Source organism: Lygodium microphyllum, chromosome 27, assembly GCF_053477565.2.
Source record: "Lygodium microphyllum isolate KBCC chromosome 27, Lygodium_microphyllum_v1.1.10, whole genome shotgun sequence".
Classification (NCBI taxonomy): Eukaryota; Viridiplantae; Streptophyta; class Polypodiopsida; order Schizaeales; family Lygodiaceae; genus Lygodium; species Lygodium microphyllum.
In genome coordinates this window covers 31,263,626-31,281,407 of record NC_141161.1, presented here as the reverse complement: position 1 = coordinate 31,281,407, position 17,782 = coordinate 31,263,626, and positions in this window count along the sequence as shown.

Below are 17,782 nucleotides of genomic sequence, written 5' to 3'. Positions count from 1 at the left end.
ATCATGCCTTCGGAATAAACTATATCTCTTTACACATAAAAATGTATATTAAAATATGGATAGCCACCAATATCTACCTCTTAAGGTTTTTTGCACAGTGAACTGTCTAGCAAAGTGCTTAGGGATTCCACCTATAAGAAATCATCTGTATAATGTATATCAAAGGATATTAAGAAATAGCACTTCTTTATATGCTATAAGGCCTTAAAATGACCTCTTTTGCTTGACTAAACTTACAATTTTTTTTCAAATTGTAATTAAAAACCTCCTTTAGGTAGATATAATGTTGTAAATTTTACCAAGTATAATACCCTTTCTTTTGAACTCATGTGGTAACATACATGTTCTATAGGCAGGATATCCTGAGGCAAAGTTACCTCTACAAGTAAATTCATGACACTCTTTCAAGATGAAGGGAACTTCTTTAGGCATAATGCATCAATGAAAAACATCATCTTATCCTTGCCTGTATAGAGTTCCTACAAATAAGGAAAACTATAAGGCTGGCTATTTAATTTTTCTTCTCTCAATCTTAGACAAAGAGGTTCTAGTGTCTCTTATGGATTGATATTACATTATTGCAACATACTAGGATGGAATGGAGGTTGTCTCTACTTCAAGTAGACCCTCAAGGTTTCTAACTTTAGCCAATACTTCTTCTATCTCCTAGAAGTCTACAAGATACTCTATGATGCCTTGTAATATTGGCAGCTTACTCTTAATCTCGTAATCAAATTCTTGCACAACATTTAACCACTTTGCTAAGTAATCAAATGGTTACAACTTGTTCAATAATAACCTTAGCTCTTCTAAATTTTTATAATTTACTACTTTCTCATACAAAATATAGTAGCTAATACCATATTATAGAATTTGAGAATCCCCCACTTTCAATAAGGGGTACAGATTTGGCCATGTGGCTAAATATTAACCCATACTTCAAAGTGAGACTCAAAAAGATAACCTATAAAGTAATCACGGTAGACTCCACTTTCAAGTAAGGGGACAAGATTTGATCATGTGGCCAAATATTAACTATATTAGGAATTCCCAAACTATAGGATAATTTCCAAATTCCCTAATATAGTGTTATGTAAATTTCTTCATGGTAAAGACTATCTTGAGAGGCACAATGTTTTCATATATATAGTTAGTTTTGGATACATCCACTTTGTGACTGGAAAATGCAATCGAGTGGTAACATTTCTCATTCCATATTTGAGCTAAGGAATATATGATATTATAAATCATGGCTATAAAAAACACATAGAATATCTCACCTTTTTAGGTGCTTTTTGGAATATCACTCTAGTCGATTCATGCTTAATATCCTCAAAGGATATTTTGCATGTGGATCACTCCAAACAAATGAACAATTAAAGGATAATGGATTTTTCATCAATGGCAATATTGTCCTTTCAGCTAGTGCATTAATGAATCATTGGTAATATCCAATTGATGATAAGAAACTATGCACTTCCTTGGGGTTTCGCAGAGTGGATAGTAACAATGGCTGTAATCTTTTTTGGATTAGCTACAATGGTTGAACTAATTACATGGCCCAATACTAATCCATAGAGCACTCCAAAGTCACATTTTCTTAGATTTAGGGCAATGTAGAACTTCTTGCAATTCTCTAAATATTTCCTCAAAAATATTATTAATTGTCTATCCCTAGTGGTAGTTGTCCCTAAATCATCAGTGAAAACTTTTAGCTCTTTTGGAAAAGTGTCACCAAAGGTCTTGTTGGCCATGCATTACCAAGAACCTGGTGCATTACATAATTAGAAGATCATGACATGATTCACAAAGGTTCAAAACATGATTATGAATGTCATGTTTAACTTGTCTTCCTCGACAATGGCCATTTGATTGGAGCCAGTAGAAGAATCCATAAAGGAGTATATATCCCTACCTGCTTATTTGTTCTACTTCTGAGTGAAGAGATGTCCATTGAAGATCCGAGTTTTAGGTCCAATTGAGAATCTAATGGAAACCTTGCAAAAACAAACAACCTGCTGAGACCTAAAACATGTTTGACACTAGCTCTAATATTTTATTTTTCCCTTCTCATCACCCCCTATTGATAAATTTTACGAGTGTCATGACTGCGCCTTAAGATACAATAATATGAGGCCATGCTGAAGTAGTCTCCATGCCACGGAAACCGTAAAAACATTTCACAAACATATATTTATTACTCCACCATATCAAGATCCATCTAATCATTCAATTCTACTCAAAACTCCACTTTTTGTAATTTTACTCATATGAAAACATTTTAAAATCCAAATATTATTATAGAAAACATGCTAATCAAGTATTTAGATTTTTTAAATATTTTCTTAGCAAGAAAAATATATATGCACACATTTTATTTATTTTTTTCCCTTTTCAAATAAGGCAAGACTCATTGTAAAATATTTCATAAGACCAATCTATTTTTTCATGACCGCTTAAGTAGCCCATGGATGTTCCATACAACAATTAACAACTACCTTATGCCTCAATTTCTCCATTGCTTGCATCATATTACCCTCTAGTGCCCCTTTTTTCTCTCTCTCTCTCTCTCAAACTGTAAGAATATCCACTATGAGGAGAGAGAAGCAGGAGAGAGAGACTAGATTTTCAATTTTTTGAATAGTGTATAATTTATCACAATTCAAGTGGCGATTGATTGGAGGCACATAAAACCAAGAATCCTTTGCCAAGAGGAGTGCTTCTCTCAAATCAAATAGTTGCAAAATTACAAATCATGGGAAATGAAGGGTCACAAAAAAAACACCTCTCCATTATGATGGATTTTGGGCTTCGTAAACTCTTTAATCACTTAATTAACAAATAACTAGCTCCCTTCCTACATGCTTTAATTGTTGAGTGGTTTCTTTAAAATCACAGGGCCAAATGAGCTCAGATTCAAGATGTGAAGGTGCCATATTCCTAGCATCATTTTCTATTGACTAGCCTCCTACATGCTTTTTTTCTTGGCTGCTAGATCTAGTAGTTGCTTTGTAATGCTAACATTGCACCTCTTTAAATGGGTCATCTGATGAACTCCAATTGAAAAACGAAAATTTTCAATGTGCTCTAGGTAACCTATTTTTGCTTAGAAAACTCTAGCGTCTCTTCATTTTTACCAAGAATGCTTCATTTACTGCTTTCATTTTGGTGCCTAGTCGCATCTCTCAGAAGGAAGTTGTTAATTATAGTGAAAAGCATAACCTAAGATTCTAGAGAAAGTTTTGCCCATTCTCCCTTGTAGAGGCTTTCTCACTTATGACTAATGTATTTTGTTGAGATGCAAGCAAGTGAGGCCCAACTAGTCCAACACAATCCCAAATATGGAAAAGTCTTCTATAATACCATATTAGAGAATTTGGGAATCTTCCAAGTCCCACTTTCAAATAAGGGGTAAAGATTTGGCCATGCGGCTAAATTTGAATCCATATTTCAAAGCAGGACTTGGAAATATAGCATGTATAGTAATTAGGATAGACTCCACTTTCAAGTAAGGGGACCAAATTTGATCATGTGGCCAAATATAAACTATATTGGGAATTTCCAAACTATATGAGAATTCACCGATTCCCCAATATATTGTTCTATGCACTCACTCTCAATTTTTTTTCAAAAAGCTTTGATTATGTAAAAAGTTCCCACACAATAATTGAGGACCCAATTCCAAGATTCTACCCTAGAAATAGTATTCTGTTAAGCAAGCTATGTCTGTAAGATGATCGAAGGTAAAAGAATGATATGGATCAAAAAGCCATTGAAGCCAATATTATTGTGTAGATAGTTATGCTAGTCAACTTTCATGTTCTTGAGTGCAACACGATCATGAGGACGTTCCATCCAAGAATAAAAGGCATTACTACTAGTGACAATGTGCCTATCCACACCGTTAAGATGATAAACTTGCACTAGGATATTACTTCCCAACACCCATACAAAATGATTCATTGAAAGTCTATGCATGGTAACACAAAGCAAGAGCATCCAAAAGCTATGTTGTTGCTATATGGAAGTAAATCCCACTAAGATCTCTTGAAGGTGCCATATTGGAGTGACTAAAATCTTTGCTAATACTCGAGAGTTGGAATGCGAAGAGTACCTTTCCAAGTCTCCCTAACCTTTGGTGCATAAGCCCCAATGCAAACTGAGCATGGATATCTTTTTGGTACCTTGCATACAACTTGTATAAGACCTTGTGCAAATAAGCAACACCAAATTTGAAAATAGGATCTAGAAAATCAAGGATCTATGAGTAGAAATCCTTAAAAATCACAATCTCACTTTGTATTTGACCATTTTGAGTGAGCATCAACCTGAGAGTACTTACACAAGTGCTTGGCTTTGATTTGCTTGCATAGTTTTCTTCATATTGTTTACCAAGCTTACTAACTTCTTTCATATAGTTTCTTGGTAAAGCATGATTTGATATGGTAGTGTTTTGTAACAAACTTTATGCCAAGCTTGGAGCAACAACACAACTTGCATCTATAGCTTTTTAGACCTTGTGCATCCCTTTCCATATATGCAAAGAACTAGCCTATAATTTATTATGTATTAAATGTGGGTAAAACTCTGAGAATAAGGAAGTTTAAGGTTGATGCATGCTCCATGGGTAGTCATTCTAGTGAATTGTTTCATGTAGCAACATACTAAACCTAGTCATCTATGAAGATTTGGAACTTGGAAAGCAAGAGTATTTTTATTAGATTCCATATTGTGTGAGAATGAATTAGAGTGAAAATGGAAGCTACCCATAAGGATGCTTGTGCTGCTCATGATCAAGTGGGAGATGATATTGATCACTCCATTGTTGTATCCACTCTGCCCATAATATTTTAGATCATATGGATCACTCCATTGTTAATAGTGATGCTTTTACCATGTACCTATCCATATACATTGTCATGATGCCACCCATGTACATAAGGCTGCCCAAATAGCTCTCCATGCCTATAACCATATTAATGTGGCTCACAAGAATGTGTGTAGTCATCAAATGCATGTTGTTGCTCATAATATGCACAATTATCATATACATGCTGACCATAAGTATGCACATATTGCTACCTTTTTTTAATCAGACCTATACCAATGGTCATGATTTTCATAAATCCCATGAGAATCCCATGATTCTACTCATAATCATGCTAATTTGTCATTTTGTAATGTTGGGATAGTTCTAATTTAAAGGCATTGTCATTGATTTTGTGAATGATTTTGAAAGGTCCATAAAATCTAGGGGCTAACTTTACAACAGGGCGTTTCTCAACACTTTGTAGTCGTCGCTTTTCAATTCGTAACCAAACATAATCATCAACTGTGAAATTCTTAGCTTTTCTTTTCTTGTTTGCTTGTTTAGTATATGATTGATGGGCTTTCACAATCATATCTTTAACTTCATAAAAAATAGTAGCATGCATGTTGGCAATATCATCAGCAACTTTAACTTTGTTTGACAATGAAGTAAGAGGTGTAGGCAATCTATATCCATAAATGATTTCAAAAGGTGTTTTTCTTGTAGTTGTATGTGGAGTCTTATTGTATGCAAACTAAAGTGAATGTAAGTGTGTATCCCAAGTTTGTGGTTTTGAAATTGTGTTTGCACGTAAAAGATCTAAGATTGTACTGTTTGTAGCTTATGTTTGTCCATTTGTTTTAGGATGAAATGTAGATGAAAAATAAATCTTTCTACCTAAATTAGCAAACAAAGTAGTCAAAAAATTATTGCAGAATCTAGAATCATGATAAAAAATAATAACTTTTGGCAAACCATGGTAGTGAAAACTGTTTTTAGAAACGATTGAGCAGCTTAAGATGTAGTTAATGTTTTCTTGCATGGAATGAAATATGCTTCTTTGTAAAACCAATGTACAATAGTCCAAATCATATCATGATTAGCTTGAGTGTTAGGTAAACTAGTAATAAAATCCATTGAAATATGTTCCCATAGTCTTTCAGGGATTGGTAAAGGCATTAACTCTTTGACAAATTAAACACTCAGATACAAAGTTAGAAACATCAAATTCCATCTGTTGCCAATAAAAATCTTCAATCAAAGTACGTAAAGTGGAAATAATACCTCTATGGCCTTGATATGGGGAACAATGAATTTCATGCAACACAAATGATCTAAATGGAATAGTTACACATAATCTTTTCTCATAAAACATAAATCCATCAGCATAAGATAATGAATCAATTGGAATCCAGTTATTAGCTAGTAATTTATTCCAATTAGCTTGAAAGGTGGGGTCTTGATCATAGGTATCTTTCATAGAGATAAGAGAGTCAAAAGATATCACAAAGTTATTATGAATAGTTGGTCTTCTACTCAAGGCATCGGCAATAACATTTTCTTTTCCGGGTTGATATTGGATAAGTGGATGAAAAATTTGAATAAAGGTAGCCCATTTAATGTGTTAGCCAGATATTTGTGGCTCACTAAGGAGATGTTTGATACTTTGTTGGTTAGTTTTAATTATGAAATCAAATCCCATTAAATAGTGTTTCCATTGACGTAAAGCTTGTACTACAACTAGTAATTCCTTATCATAGGTAGAATACTTAAGTTCAGAGAGTTTAAGCTTGTAGCTAGAGTGGGCTATGGGATGGGAATCTTGCATAAGGACAGGCGTCCTCATTGACTTTTCGCACAAGGAATCCACCTTGTGTTGTCCCAGATCCACTAGCGTCAGTGACTACTAGGAAAAATGGTCTATTAAAGTTAGGGAGTTGGAGTTAAAGCATGTTTCAGTAAATCAAAAGACTTTTACTGATTTTCGGACCAATGATACACAATACCTTTCTTTAATAATTTTGTCAAAGGTAATGCAAGCAATGAAAATTTTCTCACAAATTTTCTGTAAAATCTAGCAAGACCTAAGAAAGAATGTAATTCATGCACATTTTTAGGTATCAGCCAATTCAAAATTGCTTCTATCTTTTTAGGATCAACGTTAATATCTTTAGATAAAACAATATATCCCAAGTATTCAATTTGTGTTTGGAAAAATTCACTCTTTTTAGGATTAGCGTATAATTGATTCTCTTTTAGTAAATTAAAACCCAAAGATAAATATTCATAATGCTCATTCTTATTCTTACTAAAAACCAATATGTCATCAAAGAAAACAATGACACAATGTTGATGCTTTAAAAATATGTTATTTATCATATGACTGAATGTGGCTAGTGCATTAGTTAAACCAAAAGGCATAACAAGGAATTCACAATGTCCAAATTGAGTTCTAAATGCAGTTTTAAAATTGTCAAATGCATCCAGTCGTACTTGATGGTATCCAGATTTAAGATCTATTTTGCTAAATATTGCAATCCCTTGTGGTTTGTCCATAAGATCATTTACCCTAGGGATTTGATATTTATTTTTGACATTGATTTTATTTAGGGCACGATAATCAATGCACATCCTATAAGTGTTGTTTTTCTTTTTAACTAATAGGATAGGTGCACGAAATGGAGAAATACTGGGCTTAATGAGTCCTCGTGTTAATAATTCTTCAACTTGAGTTTGAATTTCTTTATGTTCAATTTGATTATGTCGATAAGGTGCTTTACATGGTGGTTGAGAACCTTGAATTAAGTGTATTTTATGATCTTCAGGACGTGTGGGTGGTAAACAAGGTGGTAAGTCAGTAGCAAAATAGTCTTGAAATTGTGAGAGAAATTGTGCATGCCTGGGATGCATCTTATTTTTTTTAACTTCAAGTTCATTCACCTAGATTAAGTAGGATTTTCTACCTTTTCTTAGTGCACGTTTAGCTTGTGTATGACTAAGTAATGGAAATCTATCAAAAGTGTACATACCGTGCAATATGATTTGTTTCCCATGAGAACGAATCTTCATTGAATGTATGGAATAATCTATATCAAGATTTGTGAGAAATGCGGGATCTAGAGCATGGCAGTGAGTTATGGTGGATGAAAGGAGAAGTGTGGACTCATGATGGAGAAGACAAAGACACTATTTGTTACACAAGTGAATTAGGTTCCAAGATTGAGACTTGGACTCATAAAAACAATCTTGTGTATGTAGACAATGACATTGACACTTCACTGAAAAGAAAAGAGTACTATCATTGCATTTAGAAAAGGAAGCAAGTACAATGCTTTATAGGAAAGTAGGAAACTGCAGTAGGCACCATTGTGCATATGGGATAGGTTAGCCTGCATATCCTTGACCCTGAAGTTACATATAAAGAGGCTGTTTAGTGAGTGTGATTGCTGATTCTCAACACCCCTCCTCAATCACAACTAAAAAGGCACAAAGTGTGTAGAGGCTGTAATGAGAATCACCTGCAAAGTGCGGGCACACCACAAACATGGTAGACACCAGTGGCTATTGCAGAAAAGGCTAAGTGTGGGCACCAAAACATGATGGACATCCAAAGGCTGTAACAGGGGCCTCACAAAGTGTACAAGGACTGTAATGCCAAGTTACATGAGGAGTTTACAAAGCTTATGGTAGGAAGCATTAGGGCAAGGAAATACAAGGCTTTTAAAACAGTCTATCAGAGTTATGAGAGTAGAAGGACTGATGAGTCTTGTCCTTCCGATCCTGGTGGTCTTCATCTTCATCTTCTTCTTCCTTTGCTCCATTTTCTTCTTCTTCTTTGACTGCGACTAGATAGGCCTTTTGGGATCTCTTTCTTGCGTGGCAGAACTTCTCGCTGTGTCCGGTCCTTTTGCAAAAGTCACAGAAGAGCTGATCCTTCTTGCCTTTGTACCTATTGCCAACATATAATGCATGCTCATCTCTAGAGGTACTTGGTTCTTCCTTAGATTTTAGCTTCTTTTCCTCTTCTAACAGTGATGCCTGGATATCAACAAGTTCAGGATTTGGCATGTTGATTAAAGTTGTTGATACATTATTATATTCAGGAGGCAAACTCTTAAGTAGAACACCGATGCAAACATCTTCATCCATTTTAATGTTGATTCCTGCAAGTTGGGTTAGGAGTCCTTCCATGTAATTGAGATGTGTGGCAAGTGATGTGCTGGACTTCATTTCAAGCCTGAAGAACTCAATCAGGAGACCATACTTTGATGATTTAGATTGTGCACCGAACAAGGTGTCAAGTCTCTTCCATGTATCCTGTGAGGTCTCACAGTTATCCACATGGTGGATATAACTGTCATCTAGCTCCAGTTTGATAATGGCCTGGGCTCTGTCATCATTCTTTTGCCAAGTAGTTGCAAGGTCCGCGTCCCGAGGTTTCTTCTCTTTGCCATTTGTGATGGCCCAAAGACCCTTTTTCATCAAGATGAGCTTGATGCGGGTTTGCCAGGTGTGAAACCCGACTCCTTTGAATCGAGCATTTGGAGAGTCTTTTCCCATGTTGAGGTTGCAAGATCAGCAGCAAATCAATACCAGAATTCTGAGATTTTATCAGTAGAAGAGCAGAATGCAGTGTGTCAAGAGACACAGTTAGTGACAGTGTGAAAACACACTATGTCAGTGTTGATGTTGAGCTTGATTCTTCTTGTTCGGGATCGTTTGGTCGTTCTTAAATCTTCTCAGGTCTTCCCCTCATTGATTTGATGCTGGGTCAATGGATTAGAGTGACAGAGGCTTGGGTTGAGTGTCAGGAGAGAGAAAATGAAAGAAAAATGAGTTTTGGGAGATTTTGGCTATGGTGGAATTAGGGTTTCTGAGACAGGGGCCTGGTTTTTCTCAGATTGCAGGAGCTATACTTGATCATTTTCAAAAATTTTTACATGTCTAGGAAGCTTACTTCATGGGCTATCAAAGCCCTATGGAAATCGTCCAGATCGTGGACAACACGACGCAGGCAGAGGGCGCGAATAGCCATGGCGCAGTTTGGGGCAGCGACGTCGAATTTGTGCAATGCCAGGGCTGTAGATCACCAATGTGGTTGTTTGTTGTGCCAGGAGGGAGCGCCCTGAGTGAAGGAAGATATGTCTAGAAGAAAGTTCCTGAAGGTATGCTCTACAGAGAGAGATATGAAGGCTCCATGGAGGGTATGTCCTGCAGGTCACAGTTGAAGACTATGGCAGTGACTGGGAATTTTCACAATGCTGAGCTTCAGATAGCCAAATGTCATGGATTGATGTGATACAGGGAAGCTTTGTGAGTTGGGGAATACTTTTCCAAAAGGAAGCTCCAAGAGATTTGACCTATGGAGTGAGATATAAGCAGCTCAATCTGACAGGGTGCTGCTGGCTATGGCTGCCATGGAAGCTTCAGTGAGGGTAGAGTTGGGAGATGAAGTCATGGGATGGAACTAAGCTGACCAAAGATTAACATGAGCTGAGAGAGAGCAGAGGAGAGCTAAGCCGAGCTGAGCCATGCCCAACTGGGCTCTGATACCATGTGAGAAATGCGGGATCTAGAGCATGGCAGTGAGTTATGGTGGATGAAAGGAGAAGTGTGGACTCATGATGGAGAAGACAAAGACACTGTTTGTTACACAAGTGAATTAGGTTCCAAGATTGAGACTTGGACTCATAAACACAATCTTGTGTATGTAGACAATGACATTGACACTTCACTGAAAAGAAAAGAGTACTATCATTGCATTTAGAAAAGGAAGCAAGTACAATGCTTTATAGGAAAGTAGAAAACTGCAGTAGGCACCATTGTGCATATGGAATAGGTTAGCCTGCATATCCTTGACCTTGAAGTTACATACAAAGAGGCTGTTTAGTGAGTGTGATTGCTGATTCTCAACAAGATTATACTGATGATACAAAGGCATTCCTAAAATAATGTCACTAGATTGCAGAGGCACAAATAAGAAATTTCTATGTTCAACATAGTCACCAATTTTAATCTCTAATTCATGCACTTCTTGTGTTCCATTGTATCTAGTGTCTAAGAATGGAGCCTTGATGTGATAATGAGTAGAAACAGTATGTAAATTCAATTCTTTGACCAGTTTTGCAGAAATAAAATCATGTGTATGCCCATCATCATGTAAAACAATATTTTCTTTACCATACACAAGACATTTCATCGTTAATAAAGAATGGAGATTTGGTATACCTGGTAAAGTATCTGAAGTGGTGCCATTATTATCATCATCTTCTGTGAAATCTGGCATTTCATCTTTAGTCGCTCCCAAATAATTGATGTGAACAGTTGGCTTTTTGGATTGACAATTCACTGCTAAATGTCCAGGTTGATGGCATTTATAACACACTATGGATTTGGCTTTAGAAACATTATTGGTAATAGTGAGAAGTTTAGGAATATTGGGATTTGGCTAAAGAGATGGCTTAGGATTTGGATTTGTGTTTGATGGTCAAGAAAGGGGTCATATCCAAGATCTACGAAATGAAGATGGAAGAAATCAATTTTGATTGAATCTTCAAAAATTAGAGTTAAATTGCTTTGTACTGAAGTTACCATTGTTTGAGAATTGTTGTGGTCACTTCTCTCGACCTCGAAGTTTGTCTTCAACATCATGGGCCAAGAAAATTGCATCCTCGAGAGTCATTGGCTTGAACATGTTCACTTCCACATAGAAGTGATTAAGCAAACCAGACATAAAATTGCGCTTATGGGTCACCTCAAGTAAATCTTCGAGCATTCAAAGTTGCAATAAAGCATTCCAAAAATGCTCAGTATATTGAAAAATAGGCTCGCGATATCTTTGTTGCAGAAGATCCCACTACTTGATTGCTTTTTTGTGGAATTGGGGTGGAAGAAAATTCTTCAAAAATATCCTTTGGAAAGTCTCCCAAGTAGTAGGACAATCAATGCTTTTGTAGACAACAGTCCACCACAGGGATGCTCTGTCCACTAAATGATTAGTGACACATTTAATTTGGTCTTTTTTGGCATACTGTTCTTTATGGAAATAATCATCAAACTAATTGATAAAAGCAAGTACAGTCTTTCCATGGCGTGACCCATTGAAAGTATGAAATTTGAAATTTCTTTTACTTATCTTGGTTTCTTTCCGAATAGATTGTGCTTCAAGTGTCGCATCAATTGTATGTCATATAATATCTTCAAGTTGCAGTCCATCTTGATCGGCAGTAGATCATTGTAGAGTAGCCAATTGAGCTTACAAAGTTTGACGTGCTCTTTGTTCCTCTTGAAGTTGCATCATAATTAGGTCTAGTTTTTGCTCCATCGTTGTTTTCAGTAAATCACCTTCGACCATAAAATCTTCCATATTTTGATCGGTCACCTTGCAAAATTTCAAACAACCTCACACACTTGAAATCCTATTAGTGGGATGAGCGTAGCTCAAGTTTGGGTTTACAAGGCTTGGTTTTTTTTTTTTTAATGTGGCTTTTTAACAATCTTTCTTCCTCATGGTTACCTAAATTAATGTCAGTCTTCTTCCAAGCAGATACATCTTCTGTATAATCTGTGTATGATTCTCTGCTTACTTGAATTCGACTCTATCACAGCACTGGTGCAAAAAGGGGCTTCCAAGGAGGTTAGAGAGTGGGTTCCGAGTTGGTTCAGTATGAACAACCACTATGGCAAGGTTGAAAATTGAATTGAAGTCTTTGTGTAAGTTTAAGAAGCTTTAAGCTTTAAGAAATAATAATTTTAAGGAATCGTTGGCATTGCGCAGGACAAGTGGACGTCGTTGATAGATTCGGCGCCGTTTAGAACATCCTTTCACCACAAAGGATTCAACTTTGAGGCTTAAGCTTTTTATAAAGCTTATTAAGCTTTATACTTTCTAAACAAAAAGAAAATTTCTTATCAACTTGTCTGAGAAAAATGTCTTGATGAAGGATCTTCGCGGGTGGTCCTCTACCTCCAGAGAGTGGTCCCTTGTGATTCGACTACGTAGCGGGGGATTCTTCACTGCCAAGAACGCAATGGCATTGATGGATTGTCACGAGATTGACTGTAGAGCCCGTTCGTTCCAGGAGCTTTGCCTTCATGTGAGATGGTAAGCGATTGGAAGCCCTCGCCGCTCTGATACCATTAGTGTACAAATCAGATGTTATATGCATATGTAGTGAGCATCGGAAGGTCCCTAAGAATAAATAACTCTACTTTTTGCTCAAAATCCAAGAGAGGAGACTTGCACTACATGAAGCAAGTAGACCAATTGGGTACAAACTCCCCCCATGCCTTGTGTGAGTGCTCCACAAAGCATGTATTTAATATATTATTTATCTCCAAGCTCCAAAACAGCCCAAATTTACAATTAGCACGCTTTAGCTTTTGTGTTTGCTTTTGTTCAAATAAAGAATAAAGCGGTTGGATGCCCCAAGTGTTAGGCTATACCCAAATACAATGACCAATAAAGAATATTTAAATTATGCATCCATGCGTATACAAAATAATAAATATATGTCAAGTGCTTAAATAAATAAGCGTGTTAAAATAAATATTGGTGCCATACCTAAGACGTGTGCCCATAAAAGATGATAATTTCTTCTAAATAACTTGAATACACGCTAGTGTCTAGTGCTTCCTAGCACCATCCCTGCCTACTCTACTCATCAACTGAAGCATTCACAATTGTTAGAAAATAATAAAATTAAACTAATAAAATTGAATATCTAGCAATCTTCAGCTACAAAATAAATAAATAGGTTGGAACTCTATCCTAACCTTAATTTAATATGAGTGCACACTCTAAACTCATAAACATCCATTAGTTTAAATATGTATTTTGCAGAATCACACGCTATGGAATCACCCACTTGTACATTAAATTAATGAGACGACCGAAAAGGACAGGCCTCCCCATCGATTTTTCGCACAAGGAATCCACCTTGTGTATGAGCCCTGATAAATATAACTTTACGGAATCCATTGCAAAACCTCACGGAATCCATCATGGAATATGCCTCCTAGCATCATCCCCATGAGATTGGTTGTATAGATCAAGGTGTAGTTGCTTCTACAATTATTTTTAGTTTTTTGCATATACCATGGAGCTTGCAACCAATTTCAATGCCCAAGGCTCAATTGTAGAAGTTGATGGATCTCTTAAATGAAAAGATCAAAATGGAAATCTTGTAGCCTTCCTCTACTTTGTATTAGAAGAAGTGATTCATTGTGTCTAATAAAAATGGGGATTTGAGGTTTATACATAATGTACAACCAATCTATAAATTGACCATCAAGAATGATGAAACAATACCTATTGTTGATGAGTTTATAGAGGCTTTTACTAGTAGAGAAGTATATTCTTTGGGTGACTTATACTCTGGCTATGATTAGTTCTTCTTGGATATTAAAAGTAGGGATATTACCACAATACCATATTGGAGAATTTTGGAATCTCCCAAGTTTCACTTTCAAGTAAGGAGTGAAGATTTGACCATGTGGCTAAATCTTAACCCCATATTTGAGAGTCAGACTTAGGGGGATTGCTGATGTAGTATCAAGGAAAAATTTAACCTTCAAGTAAAGGCATAAGATTTAAGCATGTGTCCAAATCACATTAGGAATTCCCAAACTTTATGAAAATTCCCAATTTCCTCAATATGTGGTTCCACCATGAAAACACCATTTGAATTAGTGTGCATGTGTACTCTACCACAAGTGAAACAAATTTTATTGCATATATGATGAATGCTATAAATGAAGTATTATGAGATTATAGGTCTTATATGATTATGTCTTTTTTGAATGACATATTGATAAAAGGATATGTAGACGAGGATAAGAATGATGGATTGAACAAATAGGGTTATAGAAGATTTATTGATCATTGTGAGAAGCTCTTAGCCAAATTGGAAGAGGTGAATATTACTCTTTCATGTAAAAAGTCAATCTTTGGGATGAATGAAGTACTAATTGTGCGTTGTGTGTGGAACATATGGCAAAAGTCCATTACTAGAAAAATTGGATGTGATTGATATAATGTATGAGACTTGCTATTAGTATCAAACATGAGGGGGTTTTTGAGCTTGTGTAATCTTATCTCGATACCTCATTTTGCACACATTCTAGATGTTGTGTATCACTTACTAAGATAATGACAAAATTCCAGTGGAATAGAATGCAAACAAAGCCTATGAGGAATTTGAAGAAATTGTTCAAGACTGTACCTACTTTGAGAAAAGGAAATTATATAGGTGGAAGATCCATTGTTATCACTATGGATACAACTCTGATTAGCAATGGTTGGGCTATTGGTTATGACTTGAATGATGACGAAATATTTATGTAGCTAGATTTGGGGCCAAAAATCTAAATGAGAGTTTGAGAACATATCCAAAGATAAAGAGATAATTGTGGAGACCAATTGTTATAGCTCTAAAATGTGACAAGAAATACTTTATTGGAGTACTAGTGATTGTGTAGAATGACTCTTTAGTTCTCCTTGGGATGACTACAAGTTATTCTACTCCTAATGTTTCAATGTTGTGGTGGATTACATATATAAAACATATGAATCCATAATTTTGACACATTATAGGGAAAGATAACCTAATGATAGACATGTTTTGTAGAGACAAGTATGATGATGAGGAGGATATGAGAGGTGATGATAATGAGGTTGAAATCACAACTATTATACTTGTGCATGATTGTCATGTTTTCTCATTGGAACTTATTTCAAAGGATCTTTGATGGAGGGTAGCTGCAAATTGGACACTATTTGAGTACCTTGAATAGCAATGATGGATGGACTGATGGTGAAATTAAAAGAATCAGGAGAACATATGGTTAGTGTTTGAAGAATGGATTTCTTTGAAAACACTCAAAATGCAAAAAAGGTACCCCATCAAGAGTGGTGTGGGATAAGGATACTCAGCTACAAATTATGCAAGATTTTCATGAGCTTATGGGTTGGTCACAAGTGAGTATGGGCTATCTTTGAGGAGATCAAAGAGAGATACCAATGCAAAGCTATGTTTCACAATTTGTAGAGACTTGTAGCAAATATGGGACATATTATTTTGTGAGACACAGAGATGGTTTAAATCCTAAGTTTCTTCTTTCAATGCATTTGAAATGGATTGTAGATCTAGCAACCATGCATATAGGTTTATGACAAATGAGATATATTGTTCTTGCATGTGAGGACCTTACAAATTAGGGTGACGGCGGTCAGGGGCTCTAAGGACTAAAGCCACAAGTTTTGTGTGCAAGCCTTGTTGGGACCTAAAACAGGCTTGATACTAGCTTTAAGGCCCTAGTTGGGCCTCTATGCTCAACCAAAAGAACTCATGGCCTTGTGGCTAGGAGCATTTGGAGGCTACCTACACTGATCCAACTAAATAAGCATTTATGTGGCTCGTAGTCCAATGGATAACCCTTCCTAAACTCTTTATAGGGAGTCCCTATACATATTGGTGTTATAAACCTCATAAAACAAACACACAGAGCACCCCTTGGCTAATTTTTATGGCCCCTCTATTATGAATCTCCTACACCTTGAGGATTGGCCCCGAGATGCATCATGAACACATAAAGCATGTATGATACATAGTCCTCTCTTTTAATTGATCATTCGACGAGATAAAAGATAATCCTCACTAAGTAAGTCCCCCAAAGGAAATGAATCACTAATCCTACGGCTTAGGATACCTCACCGTCAACGTGGGTCAATGTTTATGAAAACAACGGACATACATCCAAGATGATACCATGTGTTGAATGCAATGTAACTATGAATGATTCATAGTGCTCAACCGTTTTTATTCATGTAAAATAGCAATGTAATAGTGCAAAACCATTTCTTTCCATGTTTTCATTCTAAACGTGATTGCTATGTTGCATAGGGTCGGCACTGAGCATGCTCATGCTATTGAATCCTTTAATTCTCCAAACACAAGTATCTCATATGCAAAGTGCATCAGAAAAAAAATGGATTCAGCATGGAATCAACAGTTATACCCCCTCCTCTCCCTACCATTTATGGTTCTACATTTGATGGTAGGTTTAGAGAGTGTTTTGATTTCTTTAAAAAGAGTGACACGTGCTCAATTCAACATAAAGATAAGGCTAAACTGAGGCTAAAGCTCATGCTTCAGTCATATCATACATCCATAGACACATATATTACTTTTCCTTGTTTTTTAAGAGCAAAAAACCTATTTCTTTCTGTTTTTTTCTATTTTTTAATCAATAAATATTGATGTTTTCTTATATTTTGATGTGACTTGATTATAATTGTTAAGAATTATTTTCATTCCATGAGAATACCATTAATATATCAAAACCCCCAAAATCTATGATTTATCCTAAAAATGTAATTTTGTGGGCTTTGTGTATTTATTAAAAAATATTAGACGACTAATTATTACCGATTTTCTTAATTTTTGTTATAAAAAATACCATTGACAATCAAGAGAAATCATTTTTAACCATTTTCAAGTAGTATCATCATAAAATGATAAAATTTATCACTTGCTCATAAAACCGTGCTTTATCTCACATGTATCTCATATTTGGAAGGCCGCTAATACTTACTAATAGCCACTAACTCTCCTCCAAAAATTGATCTATGCTCAATTATGTCTCAGCATCATCTCCCAATCGAAATCTCTCAAATCAATCAACCCCCTTCTCTCATGGATTGACCCATAGAAACATGCATCAAGAGGAGAGAGAGAGGGTGTGTGCTATGAGATCCGAGATACACGCTCGACTTTCTTATATACTTAAATTATATATGGTGAATATTATGCTGGCATACAGGGAGAATAGATGAGAGAAAAGAAAGATGTAGAGAGAGAGAGAGAGGTAGAGAAATTGGTAACACACTAGGGACTGGAAGATGGGCTAGTCCCCCCCTTGTAGAGTTATATTATTAACAAGGAGGAAGCTCCTTTGTTACATATAAGCCGG